Source organism: Canis lupus, chromosome 23, assembly GCF_011100685.1.
Source record: "Canis lupus familiaris isolate Mischka breed German Shepherd chromosome 23, alternate assembly UU_Cfam_GSD_1.0, whole genome shotgun sequence".
NCBI classification, from domain to species: Eukaryota; Metazoa; Chordata; class Mammalia; order Carnivora; family Canidae; genus Canis; species Canis lupus.
Genome location: NC_049244.1, coordinates 1900181 through 1909183, shown reverse-complemented (window position 1 = coordinate 1909183; position 9003 = coordinate 1900181). Strand labels below are relative to the sequence as shown.

At 47.2% G+C, this 9003-nt stretch overlaps 1 protein-coding gene across 4 annotated transcripts in view; it reads left to right on the top strand.

Annotated features, from left to right (window-relative positions):
- Nucleotides 1–122: 122 nt before the first annotated feature.
- NINL (ninein like) overlaps nt 123–9003 on the top strand; it is a 138129-nt gene continuing 129248 nt past the window's right edge. For 3 of the 4 annotated variants that reach the window (XM_038570237.1, XM_038570236.1, XM_038570234.1), the window contains exon 1: nt 123–251. The gene's annotated coding sequence lies outside the window, so the exon portion shown is untranslated. Of the gene's footprint in view, nt 252–1819; nt 1974–9003 lie in introns of all 4 variants that reach the window. The other variant, XM_038570235.1, reaches the window with a different exon arrangement.

Genomic DNA, 9003 nt, shown 5'->3' with positions numbered 1-9003 from the left:
CGACCGCTCGCCCCGCCCGCTCGCCCCGCCCGCTCGCCCCGCCCGCTCGCCCCGCCCCCGCCCCCCCTCGGGTGGCACGCCCCGTCGCGGCCGGAGAGGACCAGGGGGCGGCGGCCTGGAGGCTGCGGGAGCGCGGCGCCGGGGCCTCCAGACACAAAGAGCGGTGGGCGGGACGAGGGCCGGGTGCGTGCGCCGGCGCCCTGGGCCTGCCCCGTGGCCCGCGCGGAAGATCGTCGGCGCCCGCCGCCCAGGTGAGCGGCCCCGGGGCTCTGCCCTCCGCCGCGCGTGGGGCCGGGTGCGGCGCGACAGGAAAGGCTGCGCCCCAGGCCGTCGGCGGGTGGGGGCGAGGGGGCCCGAGGCCCTGCGACTGTGGGCGCGGCGGGACCGTGGGGCGAGCCCCCGACACGGCCGCATCCGCCCTGGCGCGGGGCGGGGGCGCGGGGCGGGGGCGCGGGGCCCCGGAGCAGGAAGCCCGACGTGCGGGCCGCCGTTCCCGCCCCCCGGGGAGGCTGGGGCGGGGCGGGCCGGTCACTCCCGAGGCACGCGTCCCGCGGGAATCCGACTGCCCCCGCGCCTCTGGAAGCCGGGTCCCGCCGTCGCTGCGGTTCCTCCGCTGGGCCTCGCCGCGGGCCTGGACGGCTGCGTGCGGTCGGCTTCGGGGCGAGCGCGGGGTCCGCGGACCTTCCTCCGGGCGGGGCGGGGCGGGGCGGGGCGCCGGGATTGCGGCCTTGCCCTTCGCCTGCGGGGCTCCGACTCCGCACAGGGGTTACATCCTTCGGCTTATCACGGGTTTGCACTTGGAGAATTTGTCTGAAATGACACTTCACTGTCCGGGACTCAAGGCCTGCTGCAGGGTTTAGGTGCTGCACTGGTTGCTCCTCTCGTTCGCGGGCTCCGCCTCGAAGCCCACGCAGGAGTCGGTCTGATCTCTTCGGGTGTTCCACACCGAGGCCACGCGGTCCCGCGGCGGGGCGGGGGCGGGGCGGGGGCGGGGGCGCCCCGGGCACCGCCGCGGAGCCTGGAGAAGGTCAAGTGATGCCGTCAGCGCGGTCAGCAGGAAGGACGGGCTACAGGTGACCGCGAGCTTTTCTTGGAACTGTTACTGAGATCCCCAGGTTTTCCCTGTTGGACTTAGAATACGTTTCAAAGTAGAAAGTTAAAGATAGTTAAAATTGGTCTGTTGAACAGAACACTAAGCTGCCTCAGAGATTTATGAACTGTGTGTCAGAGTTTGTGGATATTAAAAGAAAAGTGCTGAGGCAGTTAGATCAGGCGTCTTGTCCGTGCTGTCCCTTTTCTTTTTTTTTTTTTTTTTAATTTTTTATTTATTTATGATAGTCACGGAGAGAGAGAGAGAGGCAGAGACACAGGCAGAGGGAGAAGCAGGCTCCGTGCACCGGGAGCCCGATGTGGGATTCGATCCCGGGTCTCCAGGATCCCGCCCTGGGCCAAAGGCAGGCGCCAAACCGCTGCGCCACCCAGGGATCCCCGTGCTGTCCCTTTTCTATTTCACTTATACATCGACTGTTAGTGGCCTAGACTATTACACATTGAACTCGTCTATACTGGCAAATAAAAATGGGTCTTACGTATTTCAGATTCAATAAAAAATATGGGATAATGATATTTGCAGAATGAGAGAATAACAAGCCTTCTCGGAAGAAACTGAACATCAGATAACATTTAACACCACCAAATTAGAAACATTTTATAGAGGAAAAGTTAGGGTCTCAACGTTTTGAAAATTGAGGACTTTATATAATCTTTGATGTAAAACTGTTTATCCCTCTTACTTATCTCTATACATTGTGTTTTATAGGGCTGCTCAGGGATGGGGGAACTGACACAGTCATTTGCCAACAGCATGTTGGAAATCCCTTCCTGGTAGTGTGTGTCCTTTGTTCCCATCCTTAGTCCTTATGAACATTTGGTGGTAGAAAATAGACTAACAGAAGAGTTGCAGAGCTCTAACTGTAAGTATTCAAAGTATTCAGATCCTGCCTTTTAATGGTAAGTGGCTTTGAGTGCTGGTTGGTGGAGGGTCCTTTTTTGGGGGAAGATGGCACACGTGGGATTTGAGATTTGGATATGTGAGAGATCCCTCTGACCATATTCTTTTTACCTTGGACGTTTACCTTTGAGATTTTACCAGGAAAAGGTGGCTGCTAGAACTCTCCTTCCCTGACTGAGGGAAGGCCTAGAATAAGGAAGCAGAAACACAATGTCCTGGCCTCACCTTGAACTAGAAGTTTGAGAGGCGTAGTCAGGGGCATGGTGTCGCTCCTGGCTGGAGGGGCAGGAGTGCCCTCTGACCTGCAGGGGCAACTCCAGAGCCCTCTGACCTGCAGGGGCAACTCCAGAGCCACAGCCACTTTGCTCTCGATTCCGTGGTTATTCTGTAAAAGGCTGAGTGGTCATGGCTGTAGCTAGACTTTAGATTTGGGCTGAGCTGAGTCCTTGGCTTCAAGTGCAAATTAAGAATTCAGGCTCCTGGCCAGAGATTTGGTTAGTCACACGCAGGAGGCAAAAACTTTGGGTCACATTCCACCTGCAGCTATTTGGAGGGCTTTTCCTTTGCCCATCCTTGGGGTAACCTTGAGCCTTCTGAGACTTCCACCAAAGGATTCTGAATGTTTCTTTCTGTGAACCCAGGAATGGAGAAGCCCTTTGGATGTTGGTGTGTCTGTGTGTGTTAAAGATTTTATTTATTTATTCATGAGAGACACACACACAGAGGCAGAGACATAGGCAGAGGGGAAAACAGGCTCCATGCAGGGAGCCTGATGTGGGACTCGATCCCAGGACCCCGGGATCATGCCCTGAGCCAAAGGCAGATGCTCAACCACTGAGCCACCCAGGCGTCCTGTGTTTTTAAAATCTTGATGAAAGGGGCTCCTTTCTCCCCTGTTTGTGCTGGCATGGTCTCTGTGCCCTCTCTTCCTTTCTCCCTCTCTTTCTCTCAAATGAGTAAATCTTTAAAGAAAATAAAATAAAATCTTGATGAAAGAGCACCCAGCTGGTGCTGCCTGGTGATATATGTCTCTCTCAACCTCAGATTGTCCTTCCTTAAACTTCAAGACAGAATGGCTTGTTGTACCAATACAGTCTTCCTTAAGTTGAAATCATTTGCTTCTCAAATAAACCAGTGGCCTCTAGGTAATTCTAATAGACTCAAGTGTGAGAAGCGCTGGCATATATCAGCTTTTGTACATTGACTTATTTTGTGTTACATGAGAGGAAACTGGCAGATCCTTTTATGATGTGACACAGGCTCTTTTTTTTTTTTAATTTATTTACTTATTTATGATAGAGAGAGAGAGAGAGAGAGAGAGAGAGGAGAGAGGCAGAGACACAGGCAGAGGGAGAAGCAGGCTCCATGCCGGGAGCCCAATGCGGGACTCGATCCCGGGACTCCATGATCGTGCCCTGGGCCAAAGGCAGGCGCCAAACCGCTGAGCCACCCAGGGATCCCCGACACAGGCTCTTATAACCCAGTTATTTTGCTTTGGGATCTGCTTTGTTTAATAAGTTAAGATTTTGGTGTGTTGGAGTTTGTCAAAGTGGTCATTAGTTATTGTTAAAGATCTGAAGGGAAATCATTCTTCACAATGTCTAGTTTTTTAAGTTTTCAGTTAAGAATTTTACATTTGTGGATGTCCATCAGTTGGGATGTCTATCAGTTGGGATGTTTCCAATGATGGAAAACCCAACTCAGTCTTGGCTTAAACAGATAGGGAAGTCCTGGAAGAAGGGATTGTTCCAGTGGCTGAACTGGGAGTGTTCAATCCCAGGATGCCAAGATCATGACCTGAGCCAAAATCAAGAGTCAGATGTTCAACTGACCAAGCCACCCAGGTGCCCCAAATAATTATGAGAATTTTAAGTAGTAACATCTACAGACATCAAAGTCTTACTTCATATGTATAGTTTGAAATAATAAAAGTTCAAAAAGAATTTAAAATGCATCAAGAACTGCTTAATTTTAAAGCCACACTTTTGCCACAGAGCAGGCCTGGCAAAGCCTGAGTTAAGAAGGACTCCTGGAGGCCATATGGTCCAGCAGTCCTAGCTCCTCCCTCCTCAGGCCACCTGTGGTGGGCAGGTGAAGATGTTCTGGATACCTTGAGCACTCCCTGGGGCATGGCAACCTGCTCTCAAAGTCTGACTGAGCAGACCATTCTATTGATTTTTAAATAATGTGTAACTGTTTATGAAATTCCTGTGCCATTTAAACTAAACCCCAAATCAGTGACCATTTCATTACATTAGTTGATGTTGGTTCTTATGTTTGGTCTGATGCCATCTGTGACCCTGAGGGAGACCCAACATGCCCCAGTGTGAATGACATTCCCAGGAGGTTGCTCTGGCAGGACCACGTGGTGGCTGACAGAAGCTACAGTCCCAATCCCAATATCAGACTTAACCGTTTAATGTTATTTCCTTGGGCACACACATGATGCCCACCAATGCAAAGCAGAACTCTTAACACATGGAATTTGAGTTGCCAATTCCCTTCTCACTCGCCTCATACATCTAGACAAATTGTGTAAGTCACAGTTTTGTATCAGCACTGAAAATTCTTGACTTTCTTTTAAATGTACAGAAATGATCTAGTCGCTGAGGCAGTGACATATAGTAGAAATCTCACATGCTAGGAGGCAGAGAATCTGCAAAGAGCCTATCCAGATCCTGGTGCACCCTTCAGGGCCATGTGATTCTGAGCATAACCCCCTGTTTTCAGGATGGGGATAAGAGCATGCCCCAGCTCAGCACACTGTTATGAGGACTACATGGAAGAGTTTACTGAAAGCAGAGAACAGAGGCTGGCACACAGTGAGTGCACAATTTTGAAACAAATCATCAAAAAAATTAGGTCTAAAAAATTAAAAAAGTAAATAAAAACAAATCACCTAGAGACCAGGGCTCCATTTCTGACACCAGCACGGCCAGTGCACAAGCCATACAGAGGGCCTAGGGGATACAGTCTACTGTGTGGGGAGCCACATAAGCCCTCCAGTGACCAGGTACCCAAAGCCTGACCTCCGTAGCCCCCATGCACCCTGCTTCCACAGAGTAGCAGCCAGGAAGTGTGGGGTCTATCACAGACCAAGGTGGGGTAGTCCCCTTCCAGCTGGTTCAATGGCCCAGAAGCCAATGACACAGAGGCCACTGGGTGTGTTACTCCTCATTCTTAGAGAGTCACAGAAGCCAACCTCCCTCTTCCTCCAGTGGTAAGACAGCTACCATCAACATGACAATATGTGAAAAGGAGCAGCCTGGGCCCCTAAATATTGGTTCAGCCCAGTCAGTTCAGTGCTTGACTCCCCAGCACTGAAACTCTGCTCAGCCGACAGTTTGCTTGACATTCTCTCTCCTTCCTCCCCCTCCCCCATGTACATGCTCTCTCTTTCTCTAACTAAATAAATAAGTAAAATCTTTTTAAAAAAGATTTATTCATTTGAGAGAGAGAGAATGAGCAGTGGGGAGGGGCCGAGGGAGAGGGAGAAGCATGCTCCCCACTGAGCAGTTAGCCCCACATGGAGCTCAATCCCAGGACCCTGAGATCATGACCTGAGCCGAAGGCATATACTTAACTGAGCCACCTAGGCACCTCTAAATAAATAAAATCTTTTAAAAAAATTCTCATAATTCACATTCTTATAAAAGCTAATTGCCCTGTTGTGCATGCCATCCTAACTAACGATCAAAGTGAATATCACCTGTAAAGAGACTTCACTGTGCCTCCTAGATGAGGGGACTGAGAAGGGCTACCTCACCCACCTCACCCTGGGGGCATTGCTGCCATAACCTGACTCTCTGTGTGGAGACATTAGACAAACTCCATTTGTGTGATGTTCTACAGAGTAACTAACTGGCCTCTGTACTCTGCAAAACTTTCAAGGTCAGGAAACACGAAGAGTGAGGAACTAAAGGGACCTGACACTTGTATACACTACTTGACCCTGGAATGGGGCCAGGAAGGGGGCAGGAAAGCTATAAAAGACATTATTGGGACAATGGACAGAATTTGAATGTGAATGATAGAATAGACAATAGTATTATGATATCAGGTTCACATTGCCTGAGTTTGATCTTTCCATTCTACTGTCACTGTGTCCTTGAGTTTGGTAAGCACATGCTGATATTTAGAGATGGTGGGCACAAAGTATGAAACAATCAAAGAAGGAAGGAGGTAGAAAATGGTATCTATTATATCCTTTATATATATATATATATTATCTATTATATTATTTATGCCTATTGCATGATAAATGGGGCAAAGTGAGAACAACTGGTGGAGCTCCCTGGGTAAAGGGTATTAGGGAATTCTTTGTACCGTTCTTGCAACTTTTCTATAAACTAGAAATTATATCAGAATAAAAAGTCACAAAAATGTTTATTATGTATTCACTGCAATCTAAATACCTTTTTTTTCTTGTTATAATGTCTCTGAATGTGGGATGCATCTTGCAATCCTTGCTGCCTTAGTATTGTGTCAGATTTTGATAGCAGGGTTTTGTTTTTAAGTTATTGGTTTTAGAATCATTGATACCCTGGGTTTGATGAAGTGTGGTATTTTCTCTGACTTTGTTGTCTGAAGAGGTTAGGAGAAAAAGAGGACAATCCTTCCAGTAGTTTTGTGTGTACAGCTTTTTTGTTCCGTTGTGCTTCATAGTAGGCCAGACGTCCAGCTGCCTTTGCTCATTCCCCATCGGTCCTTACAGATGTTTCAAACTCAACACATTCCAGCTGGACTCCTGTCTTCGCTTCCAGCGCTCAGAACTGCTCCTCCTTTGTGTTTCCTGACTCAGGGAGCAGAAACCTGATTTTTAGCCAGTGATGGCCTAGGAATGACCCCATGGCTTCCGGTGCGTAGGGAACTGTCCCCTTTGTGTGAGGAGATGGGTCAGTGGGAGGCCCTCACCCAGTCTCACCTCATGGCACGTACTAGTTCTAGTGCGGCCAGTTTCTTGAAGCGTCTTTGTACTCTAAATGTCCGTGCCTCATTTTCCCTATTTGTTGAGTAAGAACGGCCTTCCCAAATCTGTTAAGATAATGGACCAGGCAACTTAAGGTAGAATAAAACTCAAATTCTGTGACTTGAAATGGGAGAGCTTTTTAAACACTTAACTAGAATCATTCAAGGAGCTGAGTCCTGTTAAGCAGACGCCCTGTGGGGACAGGTGTGTGGCCAGGCTCTTGTTTCTTGACTCCCAGCGCTTGCTCCTAGATTTCTGTCCAGTTCTGGGGTGAGTCAGGAGCAGGTTGAGTTGGGCATTGGATGCTCACCAGGGGCTGCCAGGTGCCAGCGGCCTGGTGTTCCTGAGCTCCTCTGCACCGGGGCCACCAGTCACTACAGTGTTGGAGTTTTCTGTAGCAGAGCATCAAGTCTCATCAGCTCCTGAGCCCCACATGTGTCAGGTGTGCAAAGGGTTCCGTCCCAAGTGTTATTTTGCATCAGCCCGGGTTTACAGCATTTTATTTTAGTTTATTTTGTTTGGCATGGACTTCAAGCAGCTGCAATAGCAAAACACAGTGATTTCCCCAGGGCCTGTTTCTTGGGCTGTCTTGTTTTATCTGCATTGAAGACGAGTAGTTCTTGGCAATTCTTATTTTTTCTTTCTTTCTTTCTTTCTTTCTTTCTTTCTTTCTTTCTTTCTTTCTTTCTTTCTTTCTTTCTTTCTTTCTTCTTTCTTTCTTTCCTCATTCATTCATTCATTCATTCATTCATTCATTCATTTATTAATTAGTTCTTGGCAATTCTGAATCTGCTTTTATGGCCATGGAGTAGTTGCTGTTGACACTGACCTTCACAGCAGGCTCATTCTTTAGAAATAGAAATACAAAATCTTCAGTCCACTGCTGGATTCTGTGGACTTTTAAATATGTGTAAAGAACAGAGAAGACCAACATGTGCCTTTTGCTCTTGATTATGTGGCTGGAATTTTAGATGTGAAAAGTGGGACAATAATGCTGGTGGGTGGGCGGGGGGGATTGTTAACGGTTTTCTAAGTAAATCTTATTGGTTGTATTATTTTATTTTATTTTATTTTATTCTCTTATATTCTTTATAGCCAATATGCAACAAAAATTACACCCTGGTTCTGGTGAAGAGAAGATATCTCACTGTTTCATAGCAGATAACTAGAAATGGATTGGGACAGGGAATGTTTGGTTGAAGTATTGCTTTGTAATTTGGGGGACTATGCAAGTTAATGTTCTTTCCTTATGATTAGATTTACTAATATAAAATTCTTATGTAACATTAGGTTTGGTTTAGAACTGGAAGAGACATTTCCCCATATATTCTGGATTTCAGAGTCCTGCACTTAGGCATGGAAAAACTTTTTTTAATATTCAAAACTTTGTATATTTGGATATTATTAGTAGACATGAGGCAGAATGTAAAGGTTGGTAGTTCTGACTGTGGAATTAGACCTCAATATGTGTTCGTTTACTAGCTCTGTGACTTAGGGCAAATACTTAACCTTTCTGTGCTTCAGTATCCTCGCCTTCAGTATGGGATAACAGTGGTGCCTCCCTCACAAGGCTAATAAATTCCTAGGTGTTTAGGAATGTGCCCATCATATGATGAGCTCAAGAAATACTAGTTTTGTATTATCCAAAGACTATTTGGCAAAAGCAAGCAACTTACTGAGGGGTCAGAGGTAGAGACCTCCTTCCTGTGCAGAACTTACACAGCTGGGAGTAGAGGGTTAAGAAAATCTCATAGTGCCCTTCTTATTTTTCTCCTTCAACCTTTAAAGGTCACTTGACTGAAATAAAAATAAATAACAACAATCATCCCACAAAAAGAAATGTCATAAGGGCAAAATATGCAAATACTCCAAAAAATAATAAATTCGGTACTTAAAGGAAAAAAAAAAAACCTTATTAATCAAGACCCTATTACCCTCCAAGTTGTGTGCTCATTTCCTGTGGTGTGTATTTTGTGGACTTAAAATGGGAGCATGTGCTGGCCTTCTGTTTTGTTCAGGGTTT